Genomic DNA, 22,199 nt, shown 5'->3' on the forward strand with positions numbered 1-22,199 from the left:
AGAAGCTTAATAGAATAAAGGTTTATATTTCTTATTCATGAAAAGTGTGATGCGGATGTTCCTGGTTGGTGGCTTTCCTAGACAATTCTCTACTAAGCCATGAACTCAGGGATCCAGGCTTCTTCTACTGTGTGCTGTCACCACCTTGGAGTCCTTCACTTCTGGTCACACAATCCAGGAAAGAAAAGAGCAGAAAAACTCAGGTGACCTTTCGGTGGGCATACATCAACTGTGACCAAATTCCATTAGCAAAACTAGCTACATGGCTCCACCCAGATGCAAGGAGTGCTGGGAAATGTCATCTTCCTGTATGCCCCAGATTTTTCTGTCATTGAGAGCTGGGTGGTAGAATGGAAAGAGCAGAGGCTTTGTTTCCAGAGAGCTCTGTTTAAATCACAACGCTGCCTTTCACTATCCATGAGACTTTAGACCATGTTACTTACGTCCCTGAGCCTCAATTTTCTCATTTGTGAAAAGGTTATAATAACTACCTTGCAGTATTGTTTTAAGAGTACAGTGCCTGGCACATAGTAGGCACTTATGAAGAGCTGTTACTATAATGTTATTATTTTGTTTGTAATCTGCCATTAAAAGTACTTCCAGGGCTTGCTGGATGATATTAGCCTACTCAATAAGTAACATGGAACTGTTTTTTTTTTTTTTTAATTAAGTGTATTTAATTTTTTTATTGTGGCAAATATATACGTAACAAAACATTTGCCATTTCAATATTCTTCACATGTATACTTCAGTGGCATTAATTATATGTATCATGTTGTTCAACCATCACCATTATCCATTTCCAAATTTTTCCATCCTAGATTTTAAATCTAAGAAACCATCCAGTCCAATCAAAACTCAGTGAAGTTCAATAACTTGGCTGAGATCATATACCTAAGTGTCCCAAAATACAGGTGGCTTCTGCCCTCTTATTAAACAAAGTGTAACTTTCACCAAAATGTCCACACTGTCACCTAAACATTTTCACATAAAGATATTGGGCTGTAACTGCTACTTCTTTTAAAAAGCTGAGACATTTTCTTTCTTTCTCTTTTAAATATCAGTGAGAATTACGCCTGGGCTGCAGTTTGTTTCCCAGTCCAGATGCTTGAATATAACCCAGTGAAAGAAAATCCGAGAAATGTACTGACCTTTTCTTATTGGCTCAACATCGTGCTTATAACTTCACGATTGAATTTTCCCCTCCACAATTCTTACTCATTTTTTTCCAGCACATACGGCACCCCCTACGATAATAACTAAACGGTTTTACTGTTCAGATGTCAATCTGGACAGAAAGTGGGTTGCTAATGACAACAGAAAATTAAACAGCTTTGACCACATTTCCCCCCTGTTTTGTTTTTTGTTTTTCGAGGTGGTTTCATTTTGCCGTGTCAAAGAACTCACTAAGGAGACTGAACTGCCAATGACCCAACAGCAGACCCTGAGATCACATAACTATAAATCTACTGTGGCCAGCATCTGCATTGCTTGGGTTAATTTATCTTTACCATATTTTTCCAAGTGACAAGGAAGAGGGGTCAAGGAGAGAGAAGCAACTGACTGTGACATTAATTTATCAGACTTCCCCAGCTTTATGACCCGTTACCACAGGCTTGGCCAGTTTATTTGCTGGCCTTTCCCTTATGCCCGTGAACAAAAATGAGACAGAGGCTTAAATAAAAATCTCTCCCAGATCTTAGGGATAAAGAATAGTTTCTACCTTTCTCTTAACATCAAAGTGGTGTACTTCGTAGACAAAAACTTTCAGAGATGTTCTTCAAAATAACCCACAGACATCTTGAACCAGCTATGATTTACAAGGTATTTTCCCCAAGTAACAAAATGGCATTCTCTAGTTTAGATGTTTCCACAGCGCAAATCACAAATGCTACAACACAGCTTGTCCTCCAGGGCAGATTGGCAAGTAAATATTTTCAAGAGTGTGTTGTAAATGAAATACCTAGCACTATAAAAAAAAAAAAAATATAGCAAGGCTCAAAAAATAGTTTTGACAGAAATAAGGTTAATGATTTAGAGTATGCATTCAAGTCAAATATTTGAAAGGGTGTTCCCTCAGGAAAAAAAAAAAAAAAACCCAGAGAAGGAATAGTATGTCTCCTGAAATTTCCTGCAGAGTAAATATTCTGAAGTACAACTCTTTGGGTTGAGCTGCATAGGACGTCTGAAAAGATCATCATTAGAAACCACTAAGCCCTACTCTCAGGCCTCAAAATCATTTTTTTTTTTAAGACATGAGAGCTTTTTACTTGATAATCTTTAACAAACACTAGAAACCAAGTCCAATTACTCATGTATTTTCTTCTCTGAAGTTAGTCATTATGTTTTCTGACTACCAAATACAGCTCGACGATATCTATAGCTTTTTTCTTCCTCTAATAAACCAACAGGAAATAAAGGAGAGAGAGCACACACAAGTGAATGAGAAAGAAGACAGATTCAGAGAAGAAAATTATTATTTATGAGATGGAAGTAGTCAGCTGGGGAGATTTCACATTTTCACTTAACAGGGAGGAAGAAGCTATTTTGATAGAACAGCTGCTATTTCCATCATGTGAGCTAGCTAACTTTTAAAAAGCTAAATACAGTTCTGGTTTGAAATTTTGTCTGTGTATGCCTCAAATTTAACTCAAGTTCTAAGAATGAGGTTTTAAAATAAAATTACCAAAAAGAAAAAAAAAAAAAAGGTGTAGTTAAAATGGATGATTTAGTTTTTTTTTTTTTTTTGATTCCTAACCACAAAATTGGAAACCCTGGTGGCATAGTGGTTAAGTGCTACGGCTGCTAACCAAGAGGTCACCAGTTCAAATCCTCCAGGCACTCCTTGGAAACTCTATCAGGCAGTTCTACTCTGTCCTATAGGGTCACTATGAGTTGGAATCGACTCGACAGCAGTGGGTTTGGTTTGGTTTTTTAACCACAAAATTAATACATGATCAAGTGCATGAAAATTTGAAAAGGAATAAAAGCCTAAAGAAAAAATGAATACAGATTTTAAATATTTAATAGAATAGAAACATATACATGCAAATAATTCCAGCAATATAGAAATATAAATGCAGAAAGTGGAAGTTCCCTATAATCATCCCAGCAACAAATAGAGTTAATGGCTTGGTGTACAACTTTCAAGATCTTCCTCCTTACACATGCAATCAAATACATATACTTTTTGAGGAGGGGGGGAACTATGGCCATCGAGTCGATTCCGACTCCTAGTGACCATATACGACAAAGTAGAACTGCCCCATAGAGTTTCCAAGGACTGCCTGGTGGATTTGAACTGCAGACCTTTTAGTTAGCAGCTGTAGCTCTTAACTACCATACCACCAGGGTTTCCTTTTTTGAGGGAGGTGCTACAAAAAATAAAATTATACTTTAATACTTTCTTTTTGGCATTTACTTACTTTTTTCTCATAACTATTTTTGGACATCTTTTCCATGCCACTACATAGAGATATACTTTATCATTTTTGACTACTACATAGGATTCCATTGAGTGGGTATAATTATAGGTGGTTTTTTTTCACCCAAAATTTATTTAACAATATTATAATAAGAAAAGACAGTTGCAAAGGGTTCAGTTTGATCACACTCTCATACTCTCATTGCACAAATATACTGTTTTCAGTTTTTTATGTTTTCTTCCTCTATTTGTTGTTTTGTATATGTGTTTTTATTAATCATTCATTTAACAAAGGAACTTTTGCTGAATTCCTCCTACTGGTAGGTTCTGCCAGATCCTAGGAAACAAACCTTGCTAGTTTTATGAGAAAATCCCTGGGTGGCACAAGTCTTTAAGTGCTCAGCTACTAACCAGAAGGTTGATAGTTTGAATTCACACAGAGGCACCTTGGAAAACAGGCCTGGTGTCTTTTACCAAAAGGTCACAGCCTTGAAAACCCTGTAGAGCAGTTCTACCCTGCACACATGGGGTCGCCATGAGTCAGAATCAACTCAATGGCAACTAACAACAATTTTGTGAGGGAATGACAAAACACACAAGCAAAAGTGTCATATTTTTAACACTCTCCAGTTGGCTTGAAATTTAAAATTAGATATAAATACTGTGTCTATTTGTACACATTTAAAATATCTTCTTAAAAAATAAAAAGGATCTCATTTTTGTCAGATGCTTCTCTCAAGGACAGAATTCCTGATATGAGTCCAAACTGTTCAGTCAGCAACACCATGGAAATAAAAGGAGTGGGGGAAGGGGGAGAAGAGGTGCTAGATTTGGTATTCATGGGTTTGTGGTAGCATCTACCAACTGGTCATTTTACCTCATTGTTCTCTCAATTCCGTTCGACTAGGCAGGAAGCGGACTGTTTTCCCTGCAGAACCTTCTGGCCACTTCTACCCTACAAGATATGTGAAGTGGTGAGTCTTGGAAAACACATCACTCGCAGAGCCCTGGTGGCGCAGTGGTTAAGAGATCAGCTGCTAACCAAAAGGTCCGCAGTTCAAATCCACCAGCCGCACCTTAGAAACCCAATGGGGCATTTCTACTCTGTTGTATAGGGTTGCTATGAGTCAGAATTGACTCGACAGCAACGGACGCTAATAATAAAGATAGGATCAGAGACCTGGATTATTATGAGAATAAAATTGAATTGTGAAGTCCCTTGTACATACATGTGATGGTTAAGGTTGTGTGTCAACTTGGCTGGGCCATAATTCTCAGTGGTTTGGCAGTTATGATGTAGTTTGGCAGTTACATAATGATGTAATTTGGCAATTATGTAATGACGTAATCAACTCCATGATGAGATCGGCTATGAGCAGCTAATCAGTTGAAAGACAGGTTTCCTTGGGGGTGTGGCCTGCTTCCAGTATATAAATCGATGTTCCAGCAAAGCTCTTGCTCTGGATCCTGCATCCAGCTCTTCATCATCTGACCTCCAGTTCCTGGGACTTGAGCTAGCAGCTTACCTGCCAATCTTGGGATTCATTGGCCTCTGCAGCTTGTTAGCCAGGGGCCTGTCATCTGACCTGCTAATTTTAGGTTCATCAGCCCCTGCAGTTCTATGGGTCAGGAGAAGCCTCCATGCTGACATCTGACCTAGACTTGAGACTTGCCAGCCTCTACAACTGCATGAGTCATTCCCTTAAGATCAATCTGTGTGTGTGTGTGTGTGTGTGTGTGTGTGTGTGTATACATGCTTCACTGGTTTTGCTTCTGTAGAGAACCCACCCTGAGACAATATGTAATAATTATTTTATTCCTTTGTGAGAAAATACGTTTTATGTTATAAATTAAATGGCTTATGTATTTGAAAACTCAAGAAAATCTCAGAGTGGATATTAAATACTATTTTAGTATTTGTTAAAATGCTTATAAGGCATTTTAAAAATTATACCTCAGATTGCTAAAATTCATATTTAAATAATTAAGTTTAATATGAATAAAAAGGAATTGTGGTGGCAGAGTACCTTCTGGAAACATTTTTTTAAAAAACAGGTTTATTGAGATATAATTCACATATTTTACAACTCACTCACTTAAAACGCGCAATTCAGTGGTATTTTAGTATATTCACAGACATGTGCAACCACCAGCACAGTCAATTTTAGAACATCTTCATTACCTCAAAAAGAAACCCCCATGCCTCTTAGTCATCACCCCTTATTCCCCCATCCATCCGGCCCTAAGCAACAAATAATTTACCTTCTGTCCTATAGATTTGCCAATTCTGGATATTTCATATGAATGGAATCATACACTATGTGGTCTTTTGTGACTGGCTTCTTTTATGTAGCATAATGTTTTCACAATTCATGCATTTTGTAGCATACATCAATTAGTACTTCATTCCTATTTATGGCCAAATCATATTCCGCTGTATGGATGTACCACATTTTATCAACTCACAGTCAACGGACATTTTGATTATTTTCAACTTTTGGCTATTATGAATAATTATAAGCATTCACATACAAGTTTTTGTGTGGACATGTGTTTTCATTTCTCTTGGGTATATGTAACTGTGAGTGAAACTGTTGGGTCACATATGGTAATTCTATGTTTAATCATTGGAGGAGCTGCCAGACTGTTTTCTGAAGTGGCTGCACCATTTTACATTCCCACTAGCAGTGCATGAGGATTCTGATTCCTCCATATCCTTGTCAACACTTGTTATTATCTGGCTTTTTGATTCTAGCCTTCTTAGTGCATGTGAAGTGGTATCTCACTGTGGTTCTAATTTACATTTCCCTGATGACTAATGATGTTGAGCATCTTTTCATGTGCTTATTGGCCATTTTTATATATTCCTTGGAGCAATGTTTATTAAGATCCTTTGCCCATTTTTTAATTGTATTATTGGTCTTTTTATTGTTGAGTTGTAAGCCTCCAGGAAACTTTTACTTCTTCCTTTATATTTTTCTTTTTTTCTCACTAAAAAAAGTACTGGATAAGACTATTACTAAAATACAGTCTCTGAGTTCAAGGATCTCAAAGTCTAATGGAGGAGATAAACACAAAATAAGATAGGGAAAAATCTGGGAGGGCTTCACAGAAGACAGAACACAGGTCAACTGAAGTGAGTTGGGGAGCTTGCTTTATGACCTCAGGTCAATTTTCCAGTGTATAAGTTAAAGGAATGGTGAAGGAAATGCCTTCCATGCATCTGTACACACTAGAGAATTATCTGTATGTCAGTTTAAAGGCTAAATACCATGATTAAACCATTTCTTAAATAAAGCTATTAAATAGAGCTTTTGGTATATGTAGACTGGGCAATCACTTTTGGTGATTTGGGAGTCTTTCTATAAAGACACAGCCCATTAAAAGAAAAAACATATATATATACAAATTTCTTATATCTCCCTGTAAATATGCCATTGTTGTTGTTGTTAGATGCTGTCGAGTTGGTAACGACTCGTAGCCACCCTATGTGCAATAAAACAAAACACTGCCCGGTCCTGCGCCATCCATACAATCATTGTTATACTTGAGCTCATTGTTGCAGCCACTGTTGTCAATCCATCTCGTTGAAGGTCTGCCTCTTTTCCGCTAACCTTGTACTCTGCCAAGCATGATGTCCTTCTCCAGGGACTGATCCCTCCTGACAACATGTCCAAAGTATGTAAGGCGCAGTCTCACCATCCTTGCCTCTAAGGAGCATTCTGGCTGTACTTCTTCTAAGACAGATTTGTTCATTCTTTTAGCAATCCATGGTATATTCAATATTCTTCGCCAACACCACAATTCAAAGGCATCAATTCTTCTTCAATCTTCCTTATTCATTGTCCAGCTTTCACATGCATATGATGCGATTGAAAATACCATGACTTTGGTCAGGCACACCTTAGTCTTCAAGGTGACATCCTTGCTTTTCAACACTTGAAAGAGGTCTTTTGCAGCAGATTTACCCAATACAATGCATCTTTTGATTTCTTGACTGCTGCTTCCATGGCTGCTGATTCTGGATCCAAGTAAAACGAGATCCTTGGCAACTTCAGTCTTTTCTCCGTTTGTCATGATGTTGCTCATTGGTCCAGTTGTGAGGATTTTTGTTTTCTTTATGTTGAAGTGCAATCCATACTGAAGGCTGTGGTCTTTGATCTTCATTAGTAAGTGCTTCAAGTCCTTTTCACTTTCATCAGGCAAGGTTGTGTCATCTGCATAACGCAGGTTGTTAATGAGTCTTCCTCCAATCCTGATGCCCCTTTCTTCTTCATAGAGTCCAGCTTCTCAGATTATTTGCTCAGCATACAAATTGAATAGGTATGGTAAAAGGATACAACCCTGATGCACATCTTTCCTGACTTTAAACCCATCAGTATCCCCTTGTTCTATACGAACAACTGCCTCTTGATCTATGTAAAGGTTCCTTATGAGCACAATTAAGTGTTCTGGAATTCCCATTCTTCGCAATATTATCCATAATTTGTTATGATCCACACAGTCAAATGCCTTTACATAGTCAATAAAACACAGGTAAACATCCTTCTGGTATTCTCTGCTTTCAGCCAGGATCCATCTGACATTAGCAATGATATCCCTGGTTCCACGTCCTCTTCTGAAACCAGCCTGAATTTCTGGCAGTTCCCTGTTGATATACTGCTGCAGCTGTTTTTGAATGATCTTCAGCAAAATTTTGCTTGTGTGTGATATTAACGATATTGTTCGATAATTTCCGCATTTGGTTAGATCACCTTTCTTGGAAATAGGCATGAATATAGATCTCTTCCAGTCAGTTGGCCAGGAAGTTGTCTTCCATATTTCTTGGCATAGACAAGTGAGTACCTCCAGCGCTGCATCCTTTTGTTGAAACATCTCAATTGATATTCCATCAATTCCTGGAGCCTTGTTTTTTGCCAATACCTTCAGAGCAGCTTGGACTTCTTCCTTCAGTACCATCGGTTCCTGATCATATGCCACCTCTTGAAATGGTTGAACATCGACTAATTCTTTTTGGTACAATGACTCTGTGTAATCCTTACATCTTCCTCTAATGCTTCATGCATCGTTTAATATTTTCCCCATAGAATCCTTCACTATTGCAACTTGAGGCTTGAATTTTTTCTTCAGTTCTTTCAGCTTGAGAAATGCCAAGCATGTTCTTCCCTTTTGGTTTTCTATCCCCAGCTCTTTGCATATGTCATTATAATACTTTATCTTCTCCAGCCGCCCTTTGAATTCTTCTGTTCAGTTCTTTTACTGCATTATTTCTTCCTTTTGCTTTAGCTGCTGGATGTTCGTGAGCAAGTTGCAGAGTCTCCTCTGACATCAGTCTTGGTCTTTTCTTTCTTTCCTGTCTTTTCAATGACCTCTTGCTTTCTTCATGTATGATGTCCTTGATACCATTCCACAACTCCTCTGGTCTTCGGTCACTAGTGTTTAATGTGTCAAATCTATCCTTGAGATGGTCTCTAAATTCAGGTGGGGTATACTCAAGGTCGTGTTTTGGCTCTTGTGGACTTGCTCTGATTTTCTTCAGTTTCAGCTTGAACTTGCATATGAGCGATTGATGGTCTGTTACACAGTCGGCCCCTGGCCTTGTTCTGACTGATGATATTGAGCTTTTCCATCGTCCCTTTCCACAGAAAATATACCACTGCTACCACAGAAATCTCTCTTTTTTTTTACTCTGTTGGGGCATTATGTCATCTGGAAAGTATAATGTATCTAGTAGATGCCTTATGAGAAGAGATGAGCAGATTGAACATTGAACTTAGAGCTTAAAAAAACAAAAAAAAACCTCAAGTTCAAATCTTATCCCACCTCTAACCAGCTATTTACCTTGGCTATATCCTAATCTCTCTGAGCCTGTTTCCTCATCAGTGCAAGAGGCATAATACCGACTTTATATAGTAATTACAAGGATTAAATGAATCAACATATATAAAATACCTAGCTAGTCCTGGCCAAAAATAAACCTCAAAAGAATGGTTTGAATTTGTTTCGGAGGACCTTGAAAGGACAGAATATCAATGGTCTAATGTTTATTAAAAGAAAGGTCTAAATGGGGCCACAAAGTAGAGGCCCTTACAAGGTGGAAAGAAATGCCAGAAAGAAAGGGATAGAGAGGGGTTTGGAGGACTGAAGACAAACCTGCCTGACTTCACAAGCCTCAACAACTTCCAATTAGGGTATGCTCACAGGGTGACACATCACTGGCTCCCACAGACTGGACTTAACTCCTGCCAGGTAAACTGCAGTAGAGTGAAAACCTTGGCGGGGGGAAGCATGCAATGAACTCTGGTAACGCCACGTCTGTTAAGTTTTGTGTGATCTCTCTGTCATCAAGAGATTTCCAGGAAAACTTTTAACAATGCACATAGGCATGAACACCAATAAACTGGGATGCCCAGAGCAACCGGTCATTGCTGCCTCTCGCCCTCCCTCCACCTGCCTTCCTGCAGCATGCAGTCACAGAACTCAGAGCGGACACTAGTGTCCCCTCAGACATAAAGTGAGGGTGTTCTATAAAATGAAAATGTGCCTTGACATGCCACCAATTCACCCCCAAAGAAAAATTTACTTTCCTATTGCTTTATCCACACAACAATGGTAACTTTGTTCCTGGCTAGTAACTTGTTGCCTCCAGGGTTGCTGTGCACAGCCCATAGTGATCGGGCTGAGAACATGCAGTCCTTTAATAATAGCCCTTTATCTGGGCCTCTAAATCAAAGTAACAAACACACTAACAATGACTGTAGTAAACACAACCAATAATTAGAGTTCTGACCCTGAAATGAAGATCCACCTCAACTGTGAGAAGCACAAGCCTCCTTCTGGGGCTATAAATTAAAAGCAAACAGGAACTTTGGGTCCCTGCACACAGCTGCACTTCCCTCAGTCACTCAGGCAAACTACGTGACTAGAGAAGAACTGAGCTCCCCTGAACGGGTTTCCTGACCCTACAGATGGAGGTAATCATTTTCCCTCTAGCCTACCTTTTCACATACTTTATATAACATTGTACATCTTACGCTGCCCTCATCACATTCAGATTTGTTACATGCCTGCCTCCTCCACTAGGCAGAGAACTCCTTAAGAGCAAGGCCTACACCTTTTTTAAAAATACCTCTAATTTAGGATCTAGAATAGTCCCTGGTCCAGAATAGTTTAACGTGTGCTAAACAATTTGTGAAATGAGTCAATACTAGTTAACAGGTGATGTTAAGACGCACAAAACGTGATTCATCCTCAGCATTCATTTTATTCCCTCCTATGTGCCCAAGTGTCTTAGGAACATTGGGCTATGGTTCATGGCATAGAGCTTAGACAGGCTGTGGAAAGGTGGCATGATGTAGAGTGTAGTGGTTAACAGCCATGACTGGCGTATATTTTTGCCTGCTTAGCATCCCCCTCCCCTTCATCTGACAACAGAATCCCTCATTCTTTTAGAGAACTAACTCCATGAGGTTCAGGTGGGGCTGCTACTGCTATCCACCTAAGGATAGTGGAAAGACAGGCCTGGGGAATCAGAGAAGCTCACTACCTTAGCCCCCTAATTGGTTTAGCAATGGGCGTGTGACCAATGCTAGGTCTACCAATGTCATTTCCAGGATTTTCCTGCCAGAGTTACCATTAGGAGAAGCTTTTTCTACTAAATTTGCTGGGTCAGTCATGAACTGTGGTAGCCATGAAGGCGGCCATTCAAGAGGTCCTGTCTAACAGCTGGAAGGACAGAGCCCCAAAGACATTATTTTAGCCTTTGGATTCAGCCATGCTTGAAGTCTACGCTTAGATTTTTTAATTATGAAACCCCCCAAAATGATATTCCTTAAGATAATTTAAATTGGGTTTCTATAATATGCAAAAAAAGATAAAGGAAGCCAGATTTGGATGTCAAACAGAACTTTGTTTGAATCCCAGCTCTGCCATTTATTGGCCCTATGATCTTGGGCAAGGTGCTTAATGTCTCAAAACTTCAGTTTCTTTATCTATAAAATGAGGGATGATTATAAAACTTATCTCATCAGATTGTGGAGAGTACATAACATGTAGAGAACCTACACAGTGTTTGCCATGTGGAAAGTGATATGGTGCCCACTGATGTGGGTTAGGTTAGCTTCTCCTGTTGTATGCTCCCATAACACCCTGCTCTGCTCTTCTGTAACAAATATCTCATTTTCATTGCTTGTTCAGTGTCTGTCTTTCCTGCTAGACTATGAACTCCTTGAAAGCAAGGACTGCAACCACTGTGTTCACCATGTGTCCTCAGGCCTCATCACAGCGTCAGGCACATTGTAGTAACTTAGTATTTGTTAAATGGTTGACTTTTGTCAAATTCCCCTTGAAGTTGACTTCCACTGTCTACAACTGTCCATAAGAAGGTCATACTAAATAACTGGTAGAGTCCCAGCAGATCTAAAATTTAATGGTCTCTGTTTCCTCCTCTCATCTTGTCCTATGGCAACTTGCTACTACCTGTCCCCCCTGAAAAAAAAAAATCCTATTGGTGATGTTGTTGTGTGCTGCCAAGTCAATTTCAAATTATAGTGACTGCCATGTGACAGAGTAGAACTTCCCCCATGTGGTTTGCTTTTTTTAATGAGCCTACAGAGATGATTTTATTGGATTCCAAAATGAAGAAATATTATAGTATTGTTTTCCAATCATCATGCATTAAAAACTAGAAATTAATAATAGATATATAACAAAATCTTCTAAATAACATCTGGATTAAAGAGAAAACGAGAGATTATTATGAAACAAATGATATAAATCATTACCATGGACTGTGGCCACAGCTATGGTCTGAGACCAACTCTGAGTCCTATATTCTTTCATAATTAAGCAAGAAATATTAAAACATAAATTAAACATTTAATTCATAAAACTAGGAAAAGAAATATAAATGAAAAGAAAGGAATCAACGCATTAAAAAGCAAAACAGAGCAACAGCAACAACTAAAGTAGGCTTGATCTTCATAAGGAAGGTGAAAATTACCCTGACTCCCATGTTGCTTAAATAGTCAGTGAAAGGAGTATCTGGTGGTGCAGTGGTTAAGAGCTCAGCTGCTAACCAAAATGTGAGCAGTTTGAATTCACCAGCCACTCCTTGGAAACCCTACTGGGCAGTTCTACTTTCTCCTATAGGGTCTCTATGAGTCAGAATTGATTTGAAGGCAACAGGTTCAGGTTTTGGTTTAAAAGGAGTGTTTATGTAGCCGACAAAAGGACTGAAGTAGACTATTTTTAGTCACATGATAAAATGTCCACAATGTGACTGAATAAAACAAATTACAGAAAGAAACATATACTATAATCTCATTTGTGTAAATTGGTATTAATAACAATTTGCGTGCGTGTGTGTGTAAGTACCCATAGTTTTCTTGCTTGCTTAAAGTGAAGAGGACTTGAAGCACTTAACTAATGAAGATCAAAGACTACAGCCTTCTGCGTGGATTATACCTCAATATAAAGAAAACAAAATTCCTCACAACTGGACCAATAAGCAACATCATGATAAACAGAAAAAAGACTGAAGCTGTCAAGAGTTTCATTTAACTTGGATTCACAATCAAATGGCCGTGGAAGCAGCAGTCAAGAAATCAAACGACATATTGCATTGGGCAAATCTGCTGCAAAAGACCTCTTCAAAGTGTTGAAAAGCAAAGATGTCACTTTGAGGACTGAGGTGTGCCTGACCCAAGTCATGGTATTTTCAATCACCTCATAAGCATATAAAAGCTGGACAATGGGTAAGGAAGACCAAAGAAGAATTGATGCCCTTGAATCAGGATGTTGGCAAAGAATATCGAATATACCATGGACTGCTAGAAAAACAAACAAGTCTGTCTTGGAAGAAGTATAGCCAGAGTGCTGCTTGGAAGTGAGGATGGCGAGACTTCATCTCATGTATTTTGGACATGTTATCAGAAGGGACCAATCCCTAGAGAAGGACATCATGCCTGGTAAGGTGGAGGGCCATCGAAAAAGAGGAAGACCCTCAACGAGGTGGACTGACAGAGTGACTGCAACAATGGTCACATGCATAACGATTGTGAGGACGGCACGGGACTGGCCAGTGTTTCCTCATTTTGTACATAGGATCACTATAGTTGGAACCAACTCGAGGGTGCCTAACAACAACAATCTTTACAGGAGCAGATTTTAAGGGCTTTCATCCTAAGGAGTTGCAGGTGGGTTTGAACCGCCAACCTTTTGGTTGGTAGCCACCAGGGATCCTTCAATTTCCTATTATGTTAGCATAATTCCTAGTTTATTTTTTCTTTCCTGGGAATCACATGTGGTTGCCCTCATGGGCTACCTGAAGTTGGTCCCTGCTTTCTGAGTGGATCCTTCAAATATTATATACCCATTTAGCCATTCATCCAAATATTTCTAAGTGCCCAGCTTGGACACTGGTGTGAGGCATTCGGGTAGATGTGAGTGAGAACTGAATGTAAATGACCTCAGATACAAATGTCCACAGACCTAAATAACCTCAGAAATCAGAGTCTAGCCCTTCTCACTTGCAGATAACAAAACTCTGATTCTCACACTGTACTGGTCTCTGGGGACTGCCCCTAGAACAAGGGACAGGTCACCTCTGGCTTCCAGGTCACTTAGAAAGTACATTCCCAACTGATGCCTGAAATTCTTTCCTTAGAGTTTAATCTCTTTGATTTAGGGCACTGATCTCTGTCACAATGTAAATGCTCATTTACATTTTTAAAAAATTTTTATTGTGCTTTAAGTGAAAGTTTACAAATCACGTCAGTCTCTCGTACAAAAATTTATATACACCTTGCTATATACTCCTAGTTGCTCTCCCCCTAATGAGACAGCACACTCCTTCTCTCCACCCTCTATTTTCGTGTCCACTCAGCCAGCTTCTATCCCCCTCTGCCTTCTCATCTCTCCTGCAGACAGGAGCTGCCCACACAGTCTGATGTGTCTGCTTGATCCAAGAAGCTCACTCCTCACCAGTATCATTTTCTGTCTTATTGTCCAGTTCAATCCCTGTCTGAAGAGTTGGCTTTGGGAATGGTTTCTGTCTTGAGCTAATAGAAGGCCTGGGGACCATGATCTCTGGGGCCCTTCTAGTCTCAGTCAGACCATTAAGTCTGGTCTTTTTACGAGAATTTGAGGTCTACATCCCACTGCTCTCCTGCTCCTTCAGGGATTCTCTGTTGTGTTCCCTGTCAGGGCAGTCACTGGTTGTAGGCCAGCACTATCTAGTTCTTCTGGTCTCAGGCTGATGCGGTCTCTGGCTTATGTGGCCCCTTCTGTGTCTTGGGCTCATAATTACCTTGTGTCTTTGGTGTTCTTCATTCTCCTCTGCTCCAGGTTGGTTGAGACCAATTGGTAAATCTTAGATGGCCACATGCTAGCATTTAAGACCCCAGATGCCACTCCCCAAAGTGGGATGCAGAATGTTTTCTTAATAGATTTTATTATGCCGATTGACCTAGATGTCCCCTGAAACCATGGTCCCCAAGCCCCCGTCCCTGCTACTCTGGCCTTTGAAGTGTTTGGTTTATTCAGGAAACTTCTTTGCTTTTGGTTTAGTCCAGTTTCATTTACATTCTTAAATGAAAGAAGGATAGTGATAGAGATCAGATTAGTGGTTGCCAAGAGCTGGGGGAAAAGGGTCTTTTTAGACTCCTTTTCCCTTTCATCTATGTCACCAGCACAAAAATGTAGGAACAAAGCCCACAGGTAAATCTGCCCTGATCCCACATGCCCTAAAGTTTACCGTCTCACCTCTGCCTTTCTCCTCCTCTCTCTGCAGTCTCCCTTCCCTTGCTCTGTACATTCCTGGTTAAACATGCCCACTGCACACCTGGCTTCTCATCACTTCCCAGCCAAGCACCTAATGGACTCACAAGCACCTTTAGGTCATGATTCCAAATTTGCAGGAGGCAGAATCTGACTGCCTAGTTTGGGTACATCTGATCCAAGCCACCGGTATTTTCAATTGCTTCATATGCATGTGAAAGCTGGACAATGAATAAGGAAGACTGAAGAATTGATGCATTTGAACTATGGTGCTGGCAAAGAATATTGAATATACTGTGGACTGCCAGAAGAACAAACAAATCTGTCTTGGAAGAAGTACAGCCAGAATGCTCCTTAGAAGTGAGGATGGTGAGATTTGGTCTCATGTATTTTGAACATGTTATCAGGAGGGGCCAGACCCTGGAGAAGGACATCACGCTTGTTAAAGTAGAGGGTCAGCAAAAAAGAGAAAGACCCTCAATGAGTTGGACTGACACAGTGGCTGCAACAATGGGCTCCAACATAGCAACAACAGTGAGGATGAAGCATGACTGAGCAGTGTTTCATTCTACTGTACATAGGGTCACTATGAGTTGGAACTGACCCAATAGCACCCAACAACAACAAACAGTTTGCGAGGCACTCATCCTACCCTAGTCAGTTCTGGTCAGAACAGGCTTACCTAGTTCAGTTACTGCTACGGAGGCAATGTGTGGGTCAGTGTGACAGGATGGCCAGGAAGAGAGTCCTTGACGGTATCTACCCCAGCAGCAGCAGAGCTTGTAGATTTCCGACCTGACATTTGTGAGGTGTAGGGGTGGCATGAGAGAGAAGGGCATCTCTATCTAATTTGTTAGGATTTTTGTTTAATTTGCTTTTGTTCTTTTAATGTTACATTTTTTCTTATTAACCCTGAAGTCACTGTATACTGATAGGTAACATTAGTTAGCACTATTTTGAACTGCTGGAGTGGTTGAAAAATATATCTAGAGGGATTAGCAAAGTGTTTCCTAAGCAGTTCCTCTATCATTCCTTTCAATTTAAACAACGAGGAACTAGTATTAGTTCATCAACCAATATTTAACCCACCGGTCACCACAGAGTCGATTCTGACGCATTGGAATCACGTGTGTCAGGGTAGACCTGTTATCCAGAGGGTTTTCAATGGCTGATTTTTTGGAAGTAGATCACTAGGACTTTCTTCCAAGGACCCTCTTGGTGGGCTCGAACCTCCAACCTTTCAGTTATTAGCCAAGCACATTAACCATTTGTACCAGCAAATGGTTGCTGTTTTCCTGTTTGAACTCCGAACAATAGAGTGAAATCTGTGAGAGCTGGAATTCAATGGGACTGCCTTGTTTTTCTGGGTCTTGCAAGTTTTACCACTTGTAGTTTTACCCTTAATGTAAGTGTGCAGTCTTAGCACTTTTCTATCACACTCTATTAGCAGAAAATATTTGAGTTTTCCTTCTTTGGTAGGTTTCTGCCTTACACGAATTCCAGCTGTCACAGGTTTTACTGTATTTACTAATACTGCCTGTATTATACCCGGAAGATGGGGCAGGACCAGGGAGTGTTTCTTTCTGCTATACACAAGGTTTGTTATACACAAGGTCGCTATGAATCAGAGCTGACTCAACAGCAACTAACAACAACAGGCCCTATGAGGAACACAGCTTAGAAAGCATGATGCTGACCTCAAGAAGCCTTAAGCTATCTGAAGAAACGAAATGTTAACAACCCCATGCAATGAGGTGGTTCATTGAGACTACCAAAGTAACAGTCTACTACAACTTCTGTAAGACTGGTGAAGCTCAGCCCTAGAAGCACATGGGGCAGGCAGGGGAGAAAGAGCTTACCTGAATAAAGTTGAAATCCTGATGGGAAGAGGGAAACGGCTGCTGTTTGGTAACCAGCAATGTGCAGGGATCGCTGGCTTCTCTGCTCAGTAGCAGTCTCCTGACCTCACTCTAAGCAAATATTCTAAATGGGCACTGCCAAGTTTTTATAAATACTTGTTCCTCACCCATGGTGATTGGTTTGGAGCTGGGGGCCACACCCACCCTGGGTCAATCAGAGTCCTTCCCCAGGCATTCCACACTTGGGGAGCTAAGACAGAATGGAGCCTCTTTTCTCTCTGGTGGTGGAAATGTGAGCTTCAGCTGCCATCTGAGGCCCAGTGGCCCACCATGTGTGAGGAGGTCCTCTTCAGTAGGCCATTATGAAGCCAGCACAGAGCAGGAGCTTCTCTGTTCAAACCCCTGACCCACCCCTGGTCCCAGGTTCCTGAGGCTGGCTGTGCTGTGGCTCCACTGCTGCTCCATTAATGGTTTGGCTATATGATCCAGTACTGGGTTCCCTGCCACAGATGGAGTTTACCAGGCAGGTTGTTTATCAGGGAGTGCCTTGGGATCAATACCCGGAGAAGAGAGGGGATGGAGCAGTACTGGGTGGAGCGAGAAGCCCAGCTACTATGCAGGCCTTCTATCAGCCTTGGCCAGCCCCGTGGGCAGCTCTGAAGAGCTAGAGTAATGCTTCAGAATAGTTCCCAGTAGGGTCAAGAGGCCTGAGTCATTGCACCCCTGCAACGATCAGTCATTGGATGTGGGCCCTGGGAAGGGGTTATGATCTTAGGCTAGGTGGCTTTCTTCAGCTGAGGCAACCCCTCAAAGGGGCTGACAGACAGTGCTGTTCCCAGCATTTTGTCTAGTAATTTATTCACGAAGGGGGTGCAGAATAACATCCACTACATTTTCCCTTTTCCTAAGCTGTTTCGAATTACACTTTGGTCACCAAAGTGTTCTGACCTTTGCAGGGGAAAATTGTTCCTTCTGGTGGAAATAGTCATGGTATTTCATGCTAGCACTCACGGACAAGCACTAGGTGACCACAAGAGAAGGAAGCACTCTGAAAATAAAGGGAGGGGGGAAACACATGGAGACTTATTTCAGAAGAAGCTATGAAGAAGGCGGATACTGGCATGATTGCCTAAGCTGAAGTATCCACAGCCCTAGCCTTGGGAGAGGGGGCTCTTCCTTCAAAGAGCTTTTGACATGAAGAGAACTTAGAAAGACAGGAGTAAAAGTGATACAAGATCACCTTTTAATAAAATATGTTAATCATTTGTCTAAGGGGTCAGAAAACTATTTTTAAAAAAATTCTTTCCTTGATGTCTTACCACGTCACGTGGTTTAGAACATGTTGATCTTCTTCCAGTCCACCCAAGTCTCAGCACTAGTAATTAGGGAAGCATTTCCCGGTGTATTGCTCTTGCTCTTTTCCTGGTTGATGTCCCTGTTCGTTTCTGTGAAGTCCCATGCTCCCCAAATCTTCTTGACGGCTCTGATGAGTTCTTGTTCATCATTCACAGTGACCCACGGGTTTCAGAGTAGGACTGTGTTCTGTAGGGTTTTCATTGGCTATGATCTTTCGTAAGCAGACCACCAGGCCTTTCTTCTGAGGCATCTCTGAGTGGGTTCCAACTGCCAACCTTTTGGTTAATAGTCAAGTGCTTAACCTTTTTGTGCCACCCACGGACTCTACTGCTCATCATTAAAAGAAAAAAAAAAAACATTGCTGTAGAGTCAATTCTGACTCATAGCGACTCATGATTACAAGTGTCAAAGTTCCTCTCTTCTCAATTTCTTCAGCTTGGTGGTTTATTTTCTTTCTCCAGTCTTCTCTTTGTTGATCACGATCTGGATGTGATTTTAAAGGTAACTCCAACCCTTTTTCCATTTTACCCAGTTACTACTGGTTGGTGAACTAAAAACTCATTCTCTAAGTGGTTCCTCATTCTTCCCCAAAGTTAATACTTCCCAAATTTGCATTGGGTCCCCTCTAATGTCAAATGTTTCTTCCTCACGAAAAATTTCTGTTCCTTGTCTTTGCCCTACAGTGAGGGAAATAATTTTATTGTTGTCACCCATTTCAGTTCTAAGGTCAGACCTCTTCTGAGTGAAATCTTCTCTAGACCACTCACCACACCTCACACCTTATACATCACCTCCTTTGTCATCATCCAGCAGGTCCATTTCTGTCCTCTTCTCCAACCTACTTTTGGAAATCTTCCCTAAACACATTGCCCACAGGGATCCTTCTTTTATCTGGGTTATTAGTCTTTGCTCCTTTCTTTGGCTTATCACTCATCATACCCGACCTTGTATTATTGCTTAACTCTCCAACGGTGCCTGTGTTGAGTAACTATTTCAGAAACCATTCAGACTGGAAAGAAACTCATAGATTATTTGGTTCAATCTTCTCATTTTTACTTTTTAAAATTTTATTGTAGGTGAAAGTTTACAGCACAAATTAGTTTCTCATTCAAAAAATTTACACAAATTTTTTTGTGACACTGGTTGCAGTCCCTGCAATGTGTCAGTACTCTTCTCTTTTCCACTCTGGGTTCCTCATATCCATTCGTCCAGTTTTCCTGTCCCTTCCTGCCTTCTCGTCTTTTGGGCAGGTGTTGCCCGTTTGGTCTTGTATATTTGATTATACTAGGAAGCACATTCCCCGTGTGTGTTATTGTTTGTTTTATAGGCCTGTCTAATATTTGGCTGAAAGTTGGACTTTGGGAGTGGCTTCAGTTCTGAGTTAGGAGGGTGTCCGGGGGCTGTAATCTCAGGGGTTCCTTCAGTCTCTGTCAGACCAGTAAGTCTGGTCTTTTTTTGAGAATTTGAATTTTGTTCTACATTTTTTTCCCACTCCATCCAGGACCTTTTATCGTGATCTCTGTCAGAGCAGTTGGTGGCGGCAACTGGGTACCATCTAGTTCTTCTGGGTTCAGTCTAGCGGAAGCTGTGATTCATGTGGTCCATTTGTCCTTTGGACTAATATTTTCCTTGTGTCTTTTTTTTTTTTTTTTTCTTCTCCTTTGCCTTGAATGTGCTGGGACTAATGGATGTACCTTAGATGGCTGCTTGCAAGCTTTTAAGACTCAAGGGTCTACTCACCATTATGTGCTGGGACTAATGGATGTACCTTAGATGGCTGCTTGCAAGCTTTTAAGACTCAAGGGTCTACTCACCAAAGTAGGATATAGAACACTTTCTTTATGAACTATGTTATGCCAATTGACCTAGGTGTCCTCCAGGAACTTCTCATTTTTAGGTATAAAGAAATGACTACCAGAATGAATAAATGCCTTGGCTTAAGCCACACATTTAGTGTTGTAATTTAATTGGATGAGGCCTGGATTCCTGACACCTAGGTTAGTGCCCCTTGGGGAAAAAGCCCTTGACCTGTCATGAATGCAGTCCTTTGCTAAGAACGCACAGGTTACTATCTGAATTGGGTGCTCACACTAAGTATCTCCAAATTGTTTTCCACCTTATATGTTAACCACATTTTTATATACACCCTATAACCTAAAAAAAGTGTGAATGAACCATAGAGCACTATGCAACTGTTAAAAAGAATGAGTTAGATCTATATGTGCAGAAACAAAACAACCTGTTAAGTATACTGTCAAGTGAAAAAAAGTAAAGAGTAGAATAATATTATATGTACTGCCATTTATGTTCCAACATGCACGTACGAACATGTGAACTCATGGTTGTATATGTATAGAATATTTCTGGAAGGATGCACACAGCGCTGGTAACAGTGCCGAGAGGAACTGGAGCTCTGGGGTAGAAAATATACTTTTCCCTACACACACTTAAGAATTATTTGACTTTCTTTTTTAATTATGAGCATTATTTTTAAATAAAAATTAAGTAATAAAATATATAATCCTGAATTTTGAAGGCTGAAACCTACAATATAAGTTTTCTAGCATTGTAGAAATGTTAGTGTCTAAGTCAGGGAATTTCTGTCCTGCCAACCACGCAAGTCACAGAGTTAATCAAGTTAGGTTCACGTATTACGAAAAGGGAGGGGAAGGGTCTCATGCAAAATAGAATACGAGGTGCTTCCCATAAAATGACAAATGCCAAGTGACCCCAATATGCAAATAAAGCTGTTTGAATTGACCAAGATGCTAATTTTCAGAGCAGTTTTCCTTGGAGACATTTGGATATTGAGGTAAATGAAGCACTACTATATAGCTAGGCAGGTCTCTCAAATCCACATCCCAGGTCACGTTTACCCTACACCCTAAGAACTCCTTGGCACTGGGGTGAGCAAAGGAGCCCTGAGAAAACTCACCATTCGACAGAGCTAGGAAGATGGAGTGACAGGAAGGTAGGGAAGTTCATGGCACATGACAAAAGGGTGGAAATTCTTAGATCATGTTTTCAAACAACGTACATAGGCAACTTATACCTTCTCTTGTCAGTAGTTTGGAAAAGCATCAAAAGTAGTATAGATGGCAGGGTCCCACAGAAGGGAAGACCTTGAAAGAAGGCAAGAAAAACAGGGAAGAGGGAGAAGTAGAGAAAGTGTGGGAAAGGGATGAAGACAGAAAACACAGGGTTTGCTTTAGTTAAAAACAAAACAAAAAACCAGTCGCCCTTGAGTCCACTCTGACTCACGGTGGCCCCATGTGTGTCAGGGTAGAATTGTGATCCATAGGGTTTTCTATGGCTGATTTTTCAGAAGTGGATCACCAGGTGTTTCTTCCAAGCTGCCTCTGGATGGATTCAAACCTCCAACTTTTCAGCTAGCAGCTGAGAAGTTAACCATTTGCACCAAACACAGACTATCCATGCAAACGAGGTGGCCCACTGACCTATCTTCTACCAGTTACTGTTGCTCTAAAGCTTGTGTGAAAAAGTGTTGCTAAGAACAACAGAAGAAATGCTGTCTAAAGAAGTCCTAGGCATCAAGGACAGAAATGCTGTCATCAAATCCTGGGCATCAAGGATACAAAAGTCAGTACAGTGCACAACTCAAAGAATGTAACTAATACCACTGAACTGTACATGCAGAAACTGTTGAATTGTGTATGTTTTGCTGTGTATATTCTCAGCAACAACAAAAATAAATTATTTCTAAAAAGTCAATACACCAAAAGCAAAGAAGTTTCCGGGATAAACGGAATACTTCAAAGGTC

At 40.5% G+C, this 22,199-nt stretch overlaps 1 protein-coding gene across 2 annotated transcripts in view; it reads left to right on the forward strand.

The window, feature by feature from the left end:
- ANKRD16 (ankyrin repeat domain 16) overlaps nucleotides 1-22,199 on the forward strand; it is an 84,018-nt gene that overhangs the window by 58,755 nt on the left and 3,064 nt on the right. The window contains exon 8 of one of the 2 annotated variants that reach the window (XR_007517102.1): nucleotides 4,332-5,314. The exons of the other annotated variant lie outside the window; for it this stretch is intronic. The gene's annotated coding sequence lies outside the window, so the exon portion shown is untranslated. Of the gene's footprint in view, nucleotides 1-4,331; nucleotides 5,315-22,199 lie in introns of those variants that run through there. 2 annotated transcript variants of the gene reach the window in all.

The sequence above is a fragment of the Elephas maximus genome, chromosome 4 (genome assembly GCF_024166365.1).
Source record: "Elephas maximus indicus isolate mEleMax1 chromosome 4, mEleMax1 primary haplotype, whole genome shotgun sequence".
Classification (NCBI taxonomy): Eukaryota; Metazoa; Chordata; class Mammalia; order Proboscidea; family Elephantidae; genus Elephas; species Elephas maximus.